The sequence below is a fragment of the Moschus berezovskii genome, chromosome X (assembly GCF_049115385.1).
Source record: "Moschus berezovskii isolate FMDL1 chromosome X, NW_MosBer_1.0, whole genome shotgun sequence".
In the NCBI taxonomy this organism is placed as follows: domain Eukaryota; kingdom Metazoa; phylum Chordata; class Mammalia; order Artiodactyla; family Moschidae; genus Moschus; species Moschus berezovskii.
Window position 1 is genome coordinate 149,181,250 of NC_142488.1, and position 14,635 is coordinate 149,195,884.

Sequence of the window (14,635 nt, forward strand, 5' to 3'; positions counted from 1 at the left end):
ATGCACAGTGGGCACAATGCTGTGCTGCCAGGGACCACGTATAGAGGGAACCTCCCTCCTGAAGCTGATGCTGGGCCTTCCACGAGGGGTCCTGTGCCCACCAACTCTTCTAGCTGCAGAGCCCAGGGTGAAGCACTGCCCCAGGGGTAGAGGACATGGCCCCTCTTGATATTTTCATGTGAATGTATGGCAAAACCAATACAATATTGTAAAATAATTAGCCTCCAATTAAAATAAATTAAAAAAAAAAAAAGGAATCTGCCGGCAAATGCAAGAGACACAATGGACACAGTTTCAATCCCTGGGTGGGCAAGATGCCCTAGAGAAGGAAATGGGAACCTACTCCAGTATTCTTGCCTGGAAAATTCCGTGGACAGAGAAGCCAGGCAGGCTCCAGTCCATGGGTTGCAAAGAATCAGACACAATTGAGCTCACACACATATATACACATATACTTTTAATCCAGGAGAAAGCAGTGGTTAAAGAAGTGGTTACAGTTCAAGACAGAGCAAGATAGAACATGAGGAGGACTTCCCTGGGGGTTCAGTGGCTGGGAATCCACCTGTCAGTGCAAGGGACACTGCCTCGATGCCTGGTCTGGGAAGATCTAACATGCCATGGAGCAAATGAGCCAATGCCCCACAACTACGGAGCGTGTGCTCTAGAGCCCATGTTCTGCAATCAGATAAGCCACCATGATGAGAAGCCTGTGCTCAACAGCTAGAGTGTAGACGCCACTGGCCACAACGAGAGAAAGCACATGTGCATTAACAAACACTAATCACAGGCAAAAATATATAAATAAAGTCAACACGACAAGAGGAGAGCAGGCAAACTTCTGCGAGTAAGGGCAGTGCAGTGTTGAAGAAGGGATCCTGTATGAAAGCCAAGTGGGAAGTAAAGCCTCAGAGTAGCTTACAGATGACTAAATGAGCTCTCTGTCCCAGGCTCCCCTGTGGGTGCTACAGAGGGGTAGCTGTGAGCAGATGTTGCAGTTTTAGTTATAGGTTTCAGTTCAGTTCAGTTCAGTTCACTCACTCAGTCGTGTCTGACTCTTTGCAACCCCATGAACTGCAGCACGCCAGGCCTCCCTGTCCATCACCAACTCCCGGAGTCCACCCAAACCCATGTCCATTGAGTCGGTGATGTCATTCAACCATCTCATCCTCTGCTGTCCCCTTCTCCTTCCCTCAATCTTTCCCAGCATCAGGGTCTTTTCCAATGAGGCAGCTCTTCGCATCAGGTGGCCACAGGATTGAAGTTTCAGCTTCAACATCAGTCATTCCAATGAACACCAAGGACTGATCTCCTTTAGGATGGACTGGTTGGATCTCCTCGCCTTCCAAGGGACTCTCAAGAGTCTTCTCCAACACCACAGTTCAAAAGCACCAATTCTTCTCCTCTCAGCTTTCTTTATACTCCAAATGTCACATCCATACATGACTACTGGAAAAACCATAGCCTTGACTAAATGGACCTTTTATGGCAAAGTAATGTCTCTCCTTTTTTTTTTTTTTGCTTTATATATTGGGTTACTTTTATTCATGCAATTTAATTACTTAAATCTAATATGGAAACAAACTCCACTTGGAAATCCCCCCCTTTGACTCATTATAGCATAATTCTTAAACCAGGATGTAAACCCAGAGGGTCAATAATCAAAAATATATTTAAAAACTTTAATTACTTTGTTCACTAAAAAGTGTCATTAATTTAATACTTTGGCAAGAGAAAAATGTCTTTAAACAGTAAAAACAATAAAGAAAGAAAATAAACATGACAATTAACATGTTCTCATTTTTCTCATCTAGATTTCTATTTTATGTGTGCTATAATGTTCTTTTTTAAAATTTATTTTGTTGTAGGCAAATTACCTTACATTAATATAATGGTTGGTTTTGCCATACATTGACACGAATCCGCCCCGGGGATACATGTGTTCCCTTTCTTGAACCCCCCTCCCACGTCCCTCTTCCCCATATCCTCCCTCCAGTTCATCCCCTTGCACCAGCCCCAAGCATCTTGTATCATGCATCGAATCTGGACTGGTCACATATGATAGTATACATGCTACAATGCCGTTCTCCCCAATCATCCCACCTTTACCCTCTCCCACAGAGTCCCAAAGACTGTTCTATATACCTATGTCTCTTTTGCAGTCTCGTATACAGGGTTAAGGTTACCATCTTTCTAGGTTGGTCATAACTTTCCTTGCAAGGAGTAAGCATCTTTTAATTTCATGGCTTCAATCAGCATCTGCAGTGATTTTGGAGCCCAGAAAAATAAAGTCAGACACTGTTTTCACTGTTTCCCCATATATTCCCCATGAAGTGATGGGACCAGATGCCATGATCTTAGTTTTCTGACTGTTGAGCTTCAAGTCAACTTTTTCACTCTCCTCTTTCACTATCAGAGGCTTTTGAGTTCCTCTTCACTTTCTGCCATAAGGGTGGTGTCATCTGCATATCTGAGGTTATTGATATTTCTCCCAGCAATCTTGATTCCAGCTTGTGCTTCTTCCAGGCCAGCATTCCTCATGATGTACTCTGCATAAAAGTTAAATAAGCAGGGTGACAATATAAAACATTGACGTACTCCTTTTCCTATTTGGAGCCAGTCTGTTGTTCCATGTCCAGTTCTAACTGTTGCTTCCTGACCTGCATATAGGTTTCTCAAGAGGCAGGTCAGGTGGTCTGGTATTCCCATCTCTTTCAGAATTTTCCACAGTTTATTGTGATCCACATAAAGTTGTAGATTTAGAAGATATTAATAAGTTTTCACCATCATCCCTGGAGAAAAACCATGGCAGGGCAGAACCAGGTTTACATGGGTACATAGAATAGGTGTGGACACTCTGGTCAGACATGTGGGAGGAAAGCCCAAAGAATGTACCGAGCAAGGGTCTAGTGTGTTGACTTCTGCTGTTGTCCATCCCACAAGGGGAAACTCATGAATTAATCAGACCCACCTGAAGGTCTGACATTAGGGCAGAAGGAGAGTCAGTGGGACGTCTAGGTGTCTTTGACTTCCACCTCCACAGACGACACTGTGTGTCATCGTCATACACACCCACTGAGGGAACTGGTCACAGTTTCCCAGGAGCAGAAATGCTGGAGTTCAGGGATGTGCAGGCTTCACTGGATGCAGTCGTGACAGGCTGCTCCCTGCTATGGCTGCACCCATATCCACTCCTACTGTATCCTGCAACCTTTGGGCTTTTTTCTCTTCTATAAATAGCCTGTTTGTATCCTTTGTGTATTTCCACAAATCAGAATTGTAGTTATCTTCTTGATGATCAGCAGGATATTAAAAATATTGCTATATTCTTGATATTAATCTGTTATGGGCTTAAAACAATGTTTAGGAAGTACTTCTCCACTCCTAGCTCACAAAGCTACTTTATTACAGTTTCTATAGTAGCTTTATTTATTTGCTACCTCAAGGAACATTTTTTTTTTTTTTTTTGCTGGACACAATTCCAGGACTCCATGGAGGTTCCAGTATAGCTGGGAAAGACTGTCAAGAAATGAAAAAAAACAACTACAGTAGGTAGCCTGTGGGAAGGTTTTGAGAACTCTGGCTGGAAGTGCAGCAGGAGAAAAGAGAGGGAGCGCTTGGAGGAGTGATTTTCCATTTTCAACCCGTTGGTTGGGTTGTGAAGCAGAGGCTGAGTGAAGACTTGAAAGAGGTTTGGGAGTGTGCGGAGACCAGTGTGGCTGGAGCAGAGTGGGTGAAGAGGAGAGCAGCCTCCTGTGAAGAAGACATGACCCGAGAGCTGACAGGGACTGGATGTCAGCACCAGGGCCTCAGGGGACATGCTGAGGGCTTGTGCTCAGAGTGAAGTGGGAAGCGGTGGAGGGTGGCTGTGGGTTGGATTGTGTTTCCCAGGAAAAGATGTTGAAGTCCCAACACTTGGAGTCTGAATGTGAGAAAATCATGCCATTTTGAAAAATTCACTGTGTTTTTACTATTTAATTCTGGCATTAAAAAGGTTATAAGGAAGACCCATGACCTAAGTGTCCTCTTATTTAAGTAATGACCTCTGATAAAAACTCAGAAAACATTTTGAAGGCTGAGTGTTAAAAATAGACTTCCCTGTTGTTTTCAAGTACAACAGGCCTAACCTGACTCACATGGAATGCCCCACATCCATGTTACTTCACTGCAAGCCATTCATCAGGTGGCTAGAACAAGCACTGCTTCTGGTCAGCCAAACCACATCTTTTTTCTCGGTCAGAAACTAGCTTCAGTAGTTGACAGTAAAATCAACGGCCCTGCCAGATACCGCATATAAGTTGTGAACTTCAATACTGACATTATCAGTCAACAGCAGGGGTATGTTGTGCCCTCACTTCTCTTTTCCCCATGACTGATGCTCCCAGCTGTACTGGGTGCCGGGTCAGAAGCATTTATAGGCCATGATGTAAGGCAGAGACAACCAGAGTAGCTGGGGATAGGGTTTTGGGGAATCAGGCCAAAGGCACAGACCCTACAGCCAAGGGGAATCCTCATGCTGAAAGAAAGGAGGAGAAGCCACATGAACTTCCTCACCCTGGTCAAGGACTAGGCTGATTACCACTAACGGTTTTTCCTGACACTCCAGACTAAGCCCCCAATCTAAAGAAGGGAATGTTGCCCACAAGGCTAACCTGAGAAGCAAGGGCCAGGAAACCTAACCTGAAGGTCTCTGAGCCCCAGGCCCCTTGAGTTCTGGCCCCTTTACTCCACCAGGCATCTCCATATGTTTACAGTTTTCTACTTTATTTTCTATGATCTTAAATTGCATTTATTATTATTTATTTAATTGTGCCATTTGTTTTTATAAATTTAGTTTTTATTTTCTGAGACAAAGTGGCACTGTGCAGGCTGGAACAAGGGGCCCGATGGGAGAGAGCACAGCTGAGACACAGACCCCTCCCACACAGTCACCTCACTAATGGCGATGGGGCATTGGAGAGCCTAAGGGACAGGGTGGCCTTTCCAATCAAGGCTGCCGGTCACTGGAACTCCACAGGCCAATCGTGAACCCAACCCCGTTCTGGCACCACACACGGACATCACTTCCTGGGAGAACTCCGAGGGAAGGCAGGGCAATCCATGGGACATGTCCCTTCATTTGGCTTCTGTCCAGCACTATGTTCTCATGGTCAAAATCTCTTATTTGAATGAGTTTTAGCCTCTGCTTACTTTCATGCAAAAGAACACAACCTAATTGTTTTATATCTGTCTTGAAATTTTAAATATTTCCATTTCTTTGGTCTTCAATGCAACTTTTAATTCCTTTTCATACTCTAAGGTGATAGAAGTAAGAATAGTGATTATTTCTATTGGGAAGAGGCAGGAAGTAAAACAAATTTGTAAATTATACTGTATTGTAGAAGGTGATAAGTGGTGTGGGAAAACAAAGAACAATGTGAAGAGGATTGACTGCCCACCATGCTGTGGGGAAGGTGGCCACAGGAGGAAGTTGGGTGAGAAGATGAGACCTGGGCAGACTCGGAGATGAGGGTGGTGGCCAAAAGCTATATTTGAGAGTGTAGTCAAGGCAGGGAGAACAAACTATGCAAAAGCACTAATTCCTCAGAAAACCTGGAATGTTGAGGGTGCAACCTAGAGGCCAGTGTGGTCGGCATAGAGTGAGCAAGAGTGTGCATAGCAGAGGAGGTACAGAGGAAATGGGGGTTCGAAGATGGGAATGTGCAGAATTTCTGGTCATTATAAGGACCTCTGGCTTATATTCTGAGTGAGAATAAAGCCAGTGAAGGGAACTGAACAGGGGAGACATGTCTGGCTTAATTTTGAAAGGAAGGATCACTGTAGCCACTAGATCTGCTGGGTGCTGGCAGGTGAGATAACTCCATCACTGTCACCCCCAGGACCATTGCCACCATCCATGGCAGTAGTACCTGCTTCACTCCAACCCACTGGAGCAGAGCTCTCTGGGTTCTGTCACAGCAGACTCTGGTCACACATATGGAGGAACAGGAAAGGCTCTGCCCTGCCACTGGCTTCGAAGATCCCCTTAAAAACAACCAAAATATATGAAGCTCAGGCTGTGAAAAAAAACTGGGCATCAGGCCAGGGAGGATCAGCAGTGATCTCTGGGAGCTGAGATATGGAAGAGATGAGCTGTGCAGCTGAACTATCTTTAAAGAGCCAATTTTAATTTTTTCACCATGCCACAAGGTATGTGGGATCTTAATTCCACTACCAGGAATTGAACCTACAGCCCTTGCACTGGAAGTGCAAAGTCTTAACCACTGGACTGCTTGGGAAGTCCCCAATAATTAATTATGATTCATCTTATATCTATTCAATTTTTGAAGAGCTTTTAGAAAGTAGAAAAGCTAGTGTATTAAATGAAAAAAAATCAGGAAAATCTTTAATGATAAATTTGATAGATGACAAGAAGGGACGACAGAGGATCAGATGGTTGGATGGCATCACCGATTCAATGGACATGAGTTCGAGCAGGCTCAGGGAGGTGGTGATGGACACGGAGGCCTAGTGTGCTGCAGTCCATGGGGTTCCAAGGAGTCAGACACAACTGAGCAACTGAACTGAACATTACATGCTGTTATAAATTTAATGTGCAAGTACAACTAGAAAATATTCTTAATGTAGACAGTATTTAGTGCTGAACATAAGGCTCACTTTCAATTTTCCTAAATTGCTTTCAATTACCTTGTCCTGCTGGAATATCCTCTAACACGAGAACAAAGACAAAAAGTTTTTTTTTTTTTTTTTTAATCCAGAAGCACATTAGGTGAAAAGAAACTGAGGCACAAAAAGTGACTTAGCTTTATTTTCTGCTGTGATAAACACTGAAGCATCCCATGCCTCAAGCAGCAGGGAAAAAAAGCAAGTGAACCAAGAGATACCAAAGGCCAGTAAAGGCAAAAACTTACACTCAAATAACAAAGTGGTGATGACTCTTAAGTTTGAATGCCCTATTCATTGCCAAGTAGGGGACACAAGGTTAGGCTTCAACCTCTTTCCTCAGCCTAGGAAAGGTGGGATCCCAAGGCTCCCAATGTTCTGAATCACCAGGGAAAGCTGACCGAGGAACGGGTTGATGGAAATTCGGATGAAAGCAAGGGCTTCCGCAGTCCATCTACTAAAAGCGGGGAAAATAAGGTTAAGGGGAGATCACTTCTATAGGTCCAGGGTACCAGCCCACCTCCTTATACCAAGTCCCTCAGTGTTTCCATCATAGCACTCTTAAGAGAGAGCTCAGAAAACAGAACCTGCTGCCCCCCACTCCCCAAGGCAAACTCGTGTGGAACTGACACAATCAGGTTACAGCCATTCATTGCAAATTCCTTCTGAATAATTCCTTGGTGGCATTGGAGATGTCAGAGCAGAGACCTGTGAGCCAAGCATGCCTCCAGGGGGGACTGGAAAGGCACTCTGACTGTCCTGGGAGAGACATGGTTAAGGCACCATCCATTAAAGAACTGGTTGGTATCTTTGGCTTTCTCACACCTCAGAGGCCTGTTTTTATCCCAGGATGCCCATGCTCCCAACCACAACCTGAGACCACCCTGAGCTGCCTCCCTAACCCTTCAGTCTGTCGTCCCCACCCTCCAGGGTCCTCGGGCCTTGACAACCCCATTTCCTGCCAGGCTGCCCACCCCTGCTGCCACGGATCACCCCCATGCTCCCTTCTATCCCTTCCTCAGGCTGCCAGCATGTTTCCCACCACCATACCATTGACCCCACCCAGGGAGGCTCCATGAAAATGATACAACACCAGCACTCAACGTCTACACCTTACAGCCACTGGTCCTGGGGCATGTGAAGCCCACTCACCTTGTGGACGAGCTCTAGCAGTTTCCATCACCGCTTTTCCTCTGTCAGGCCCACCCCGGCCTTCTGGGGCACGGTGACCATACTCACCTACAGCGCTGCCTGAACCCCTCTGGCAAGGATGCATTCTGGATCTGTGCTGGTCATCTTGGCCCTTTGCACCACCGGTGCCAACACCCGAGGCTCGCATGGCTGCCCGGCATCTCCTTCATACACCAACACAAAGGGACAGAGAGACTGAGACCCTCAGGAAGTCCCTCCCCTTCTGCTCAAGGACGCCAAAAGTGCGCCTGTGCAGACAGCCCTGTGTGCTGGTTACCACCCAGCCTGCTCTGACACCCACTGGTCACTGTAGCGACCCCGTGGGACTGGAGGGACTTGGCTCCCTCACAAAGCCACGCTCCTTTCAGGTGCACCTGATGCACCTGCGCATACGGGCCCCTCTAGTGCTGGGCCATATGGTGTAGAATGGACCCCACCAAGTGTCCACAGAGATGCCACTGAGACCCAAACGACGACTTACCAGTCTCAAGGCTTAAAGCTAGTTACACAATGCAACTTTGATTTCTCCAACATATGCCACAGAATGGTCTTACTAGATTAAGGTGGCAGTCGAGGGCAAGGGGCCAAGCCATGAATCCCACCAGCGTCCCCCCTCTGCCAAATCCACATCTATACCTGTGCTCTTTGACCGGAGTGATAGCTAGCACTTCCTATGGTCCATGGGCTGTTTCAGCTGCTTTCCATGTGTTCATCCATCATGTCAGTTTTCAGATCATATGGCCGTGTCGGTGTCCTATCTCCCTTGATGCAGGTCTCCTCCAAACAAATCACACACACACCCACTCATTCACCAACACCAGCAGCTCAAAGTCTTGCACATTTTGCGTTCTGCATTTCTCAAAATTATGATGACCATAGTGTTCCATCAGGCACTGGAATTAAGTTGTATCTGAATGGTGAAATCTGCAAAGGATAATGACAATGACGAATAATGTGTGCGACACAGACAGTGACAGAACTATGAAGGAAAGAGAGTGTATGATAGAATGAGTTTCACAGAGGGTTTACCACTGTGACAGGTGAATGATTTTGAGTGACTGTGACAGAGAGAATGTGTGATTGGGACAGGAATTGACAATGACAGAGTGTGACAGGAAGAGACTTGGATGTAGAAACCATGACAGAGGGAGTGTGTGGCAGAGTGTCAGAGATGCATTCTAAGAGAGATAGGGTGCGAGAGAGAATATTTGTGATGGAAAAAACATTATAGAGTGATATAGGAATATTGTAGAAAGAGTTCATGTGACAGATAACCTGACTCAGTATGAGAAAATAAATGTGAGAGACTGTGTGAAAGAAAATGGGTCTGTCACACATATCAGAGTGTGACAGGGAATGAACCTGACAGTGGGAGGCAGCAGTCTAGGCAAGTGGGTCAGTCCTCAGAGCCAATGTTTCCCCACAGGTGGCCATGCCCAGATCTTTGTCTGGAGGAAGTCAGCAAATTGAGTTTGCTCAGCTGCCCAAGAAGCACTGCTGTTAAAAAAGCTAGTGGATGTGATGAAATTCCAGCAGAACTTGGCAAATCCCTAGAGGATGCCATCAAGTGTTTGCAGTCATTATGTCAGCAAATCTGGAAGACTACAGGACTGGAAAAAATCAATCCTCATCCCAGTTGCCAAGAAGGGTGGTACTAAAGAATGTGCCAACCATCAAACAATTGTACTCATCTCCCATGCTAGTAAGGTCATGCTCAAAATCTTGCATGCTAGGCTTCAGCATTGTGCAAACCAAGAACTTCCAGATGTCCAAGCTGGGTTTAGAAAAGTAAGAGGAACTAGACATCAAATTGTCAACATTCATTGGCTTATATAGAAATCAAGGGAATTTCAGAAAATTATCTCACACTGTTTCCTCGACTAGGCTAAAGTCTTTGACTGTGTGGATCATGACAAACTGTGGAAAGCTCGTAGAGAGATGGGAATAGCAGGCCATCCTACCTGTCTCCTGAGAATCCTGTGTGTGGGTCAAAAAGAAACAGAATCCTGTATGGAAAAACTGGTTGGTCAAGGTTGAGAAAGGAGTATGACAGGGCTGTCTTCTGTCACCCTATTTGTTTAATCTATATGCTGAGCACATCATGAGAAATTCCAGGCTGAATAAATTACAAGCCAGGATCAAGATAGGTGGGAGAAACATCAACAACCTCAGATACAGGGATGATAAAACTCCAATGGCAGAAAGCAAAGAGGAACTAAAAAGCCTCTTGATGATGGTAAAGGATGAGAGTGAAAGAGCGGGCTTAAGCATCTGGCCTCATTATTGCATGGCAATAGAAAGGAAAAGGTTGAAGAAGTGACAGAGTTCCTCTTCTTGGGCTTCAAAACACTGTGGATGGTGACTGTAGCCATGAAATTACAAGATGATAGCTTCTTGGTAGGAAAGGGATGACAAAACTAGACAGGGTGTTGAAAAGCAGAGACATCACTCCACAACAAATGTTCATAGAGTCAAGGTTACGGTCTTCCCAGTGTCACTTACGGTTGTGAGAGCTGGACCGTAAAGAAGCCAGAGCACCAAAGAAACTGCCTTCAAACTGTTGTGTTGGAGAGGACTCCTGAAAGTCCCTTGGACAGCAAGAAGATCAAACCAGTCAATCGTAAGGAAATCAACCCTGAACAATCACTGGAAGGACGGATGCTGAACGTGAAGCTCTAAAATTTGGTCATCTATGGGAACAGTTTACTCACTGGAGAAGTCCTGATACTGGGTAAGTTTGAGGGCTGAAGGAGAACAGGGCATCAGAGGATGAGATGGCTGGATGGAATCAGGGATCCAATGAACATGAACTTGGGCAAACTCCAGGAGATGGTGAGGGACAGGGAGGCCTGGTGTGCTTCAATCCATGGGGTCACAAAGAGTCACACAGGCCTGGGCGACTGAACAACAGCAAAAGCTGCCCAAGCCACTTTCTTGCCATTCAGATTCATCAGTAATAAAGTTGATATTTAGGCTGAAACACATGACAAGGGGGATGTGTCAAAGGCTGCAAAGGCTAAGCTGGACCTGCTTGAAAGGAGTGGGAAAGGACAGGCAGCAGGCGTGAGTGGATGGTGTCAGTGAACTGCTTGTACAGGAAATGATCCAGGGTCCAATTTATAAAGCCACACACTTTCTTTTGGGCTTTCGAAAGACAGGTGGCGCTAGTGGTAAAGCATCCTCCTGCCAAAGCAGGAGATGCAACGTACACAGGTTCAGTCCCTGGGTGGGCAAGATCCCCTAGAAAAGGAAATGGGAAGTCACTCAAGTATTCCTGCCTGGAAAATTCCATGGACAGAGAAGCTTTGTGTGCTAGAGTCCATGGGTCACAAAGAGTCAGACACAATTCAGCTCACACATACATATACACATATACTTTTAATCCAGGAGAAAGCAGAGGTTAGAGAAGTGGTTACAGTTCAGGAAACAGCAAGATAAAACATGAGGAGGACTTCGCTGGGGGTTCAGTGGCCAGGAATCCACGTGTCAAGCAAAGGACATTTCTTCGATGCTAGGTTTTGAAAGGTTGTTGCTGAACCACAGAAAGACGCCAGGATTCTTGGCCTCCGGAGGAGAAGAACCCAATCTGGGGCCAGAGATGAGGCTTGATTGTTCAGAGCTTTGTGTAATGAAGTTTTATTAAAGTGTAAAGGAGATAGACAAAGCTTCTGACATAGGCATCAGAAGGCGACAGAAAGAGTACCCCCTTGCTAGTGTTAGCAATGGAGTTATATACTGTCTAGTTATTACAGTGAATCAAAAGAAAGTCTGGAGGTTGTAAAGACCTCACTAGACCTACTCCCATAATTTACATTTTAAGATAACAGGATTAGCCAGGTTTTATGACCAACCTTGATAGTATATTAAAAAGCAGAGACATTACTTTGCCAATCAAGGTCCGTCTAGTCAAGGCAATGGTTTTTCCCGTGGTCATGTATGGATGTGAGAGTTGGACTGTGAAGAAAGCTGATCGCCGAAGAATCGATGCTTTTGAACTGTGGTGTTGGAGAAGACTCTTGAGAGTCCCTTATACTGCAAGGAGATCCAACCAGTCCACTCTAAAGGAGATCAATCCTGGGTGTTCATTGGAGGGACTGATGCTAAAGCTGAAACTGCAATACTTTGGCCACCTCATGCGACGAGTTGACTCACTGGAAAAGACTCTGATGCTGGGAAAGGTTGGGGGCGGGAGGAGAAGGGGACGACGGAGAATGAGATGGCTTGATGCCATCACCGACTCTGTGGACATGAGTTTGAGTGTACTCTGGGAGTTGGTGATGGACAGGGAGGCCTGGCGTGCTGTGATTCATGGGGTCGCGGAGAGTCGGACACGACTGAGCGACTGAACTGAACTGAACTGACTGAACTGAACTGTCCTCAAGCAGGACACATTATTGTTATATAATCCTAAGGAATGTAGAGGTAAAAAAAGTTTGTCCTTTCTTCCTCCTTGAGAATTTCAAACACCTCCCTCTTTAGGGACCCCTGGACTTCTTATCAGTCTGCTTAGGAAATGACTCTTTCAGCCTGGGAAGATCCAAGATGCCATGGAGCAACTGAGGCCATGCCCCACAACTACTGAGCCTGTGCTCTAGAGCCCATGTTCTTCAATAACAGAAGCCACCACAATGAGAAGCCTGTGCACAGCAACTAGAGAGCAGGCTCCACTCCCTACAACTAGAGAAAGATTGTATGCAGCAAGGAAGACCCAACACAGGCAAAAGTAAATTAATAAAATCAACCCGAGGAGAAGAGAGCAGGCCAGCTTCTCTGAATAAAGGGCAGTGTGCAGTTGGACTAGGGATCATGTACAAAAGCCAAGTGGAAAATAAAGCCTTGAAGGCACTTACAGATGACTAAATGAGCTCTCTATCCCAGGTTCCCCTGTGGGTACTGCAAAGCAGGAGCTGTGGACAGGCATTGTTACAGTTTTAGTTGTTGGTTTAGCAGATGTTAATAAGGTACACCATAATCCTTGGAGAAAAACCGTGTCAGGGCAGAACCAGATTCACATGGGTACGTACAGCAGGTGTGGACACCCTGGTCAGACATGTGGGAAGAAAGCCCAAAGAACGTACCGAGGAAGTGTCTAGCATGTTGACTTCTGCTGTCATCAATACACAAGTGGAAAGGTATGAATTAATCAGACCACCTGAGCATCTGACATTAGAGCAGAAGGACAGTCAGTGGGACGTCTAGGTGTCTCTGACTCCCACCTCCACAGGTGACACTGTGAGGACACTGTCATACACCCACACTGAGAGGACTGGCACAGTTTCCCAGGAGCAGAAATGCTGGAGTTCAGGGATGTGAAGGCTTCTCTTGATTCAGTCTTGCCAGGCTGCTCCCTGCTATGGCTCCACCCATCTCCACTCCTACTGTATACTGGGACTTTTGGGGGTTTCCTCTTCTGTAACTAGCCTATTTGTATCCTTTGCCAGTTTCTACAATTCGGAATTGCAGTAATCTTCTTGATGATCAGCAGTATGTGAAAAATATAGGTATATTCTTGATATTATTCTGCTGCTGCTGCTGCAAAGTTGCTTCATTCGTGTCTGACACTGTGTGACCCCATAGACAGCAGCCCACCAGGCTCTGCCGTCCCAGGGATTCTCCAGACAAGAACACACTGGAGTGGGTTGCCATTTCCTTCTCCAAAGCATGAAAGTGAAAAGTGAAAGTGAAGTCACTCAGTTGTGTCCAACTCTTCCTGACCCCATGGACTGCAGCCTACCAGACTCCTCCATCCATGGAATTTCCCAGGCAAGAGTACTGGAGTGGGTTGCCATTGCCTTCTCTGATATTATTCTGATATGGACTTAAAATAATGTTTACGAAGTACTTGCCCACTCCTAGCTCACAAGGATATTTTCTTGTATTTTCTATAGTAGCTTTAGTTATTTGATAACTCAAGGAACATTTTTTGTTGGACACCATTCCAGGTCTTCATGAAGGTTACAGTCTAGCCTGGAGAGACTGTCAATAATTGAAAAAAAAAAAATGCGGGAGAACAAGATGGTGGAGGAGTAGGTGGACATGGAGCACATCTCTCTCCATGGATACATCAGGAATACAACTTCAGACACAGAAGTGCATTAAGAACACTGGCTGAGAACAGACAGAAGTACCTGACCAGCAGAAAAGAGTATTTAGAACCACGCAAAACTTGGTAGGATAAAGGAACTAGGGGGAAAAACAGGAGTGTTAGTAGGATTAGAACTGCTCTCCGCAAATGGGGGAACTGATCCGCATATGGGGGCAATTGTCTGAGTCACAGGAAAACATTTAAGGCTGGGAGTGAAACAGCTGATCTGTGGCAGCCTAAATGGAATGAGAATCAGACAGTCCTTGCTGCTGCCATATATAGCCTGGACAGGGACACAGGTTCCCTAGAAGGTACAGCAGCTCAGAGCTGGAATTAAGGAATGTGGAATAATCCCAGGACAAGGGCTGCTGTTGACTGCAGAGAGATCAATCAAGGAGATGTGAGGGAGGAGACTGTTGTGGAAAATACCTGTGGAGGAAAGTCGAGCAGCCATGGAAGCAAGGTGATACTGCAGAGTCACAGGTATGGGGTGGACCCATCACCACAGCCTTTCTCTCCCCACACGCCAGCATCAACAGCTGAACAATAGAGAGGCTGGCTCATCAAATGCCTGATGCACCGAACTACAGAGTAGGACCCCACTCAGGGTGCCCCTTTAAGTGCCTGACGCACTGATTTACAGAGTAGGACTCCAGCCAGTGGGGAGACTCTATGTGACTAATGTGCTGAACAACAGAG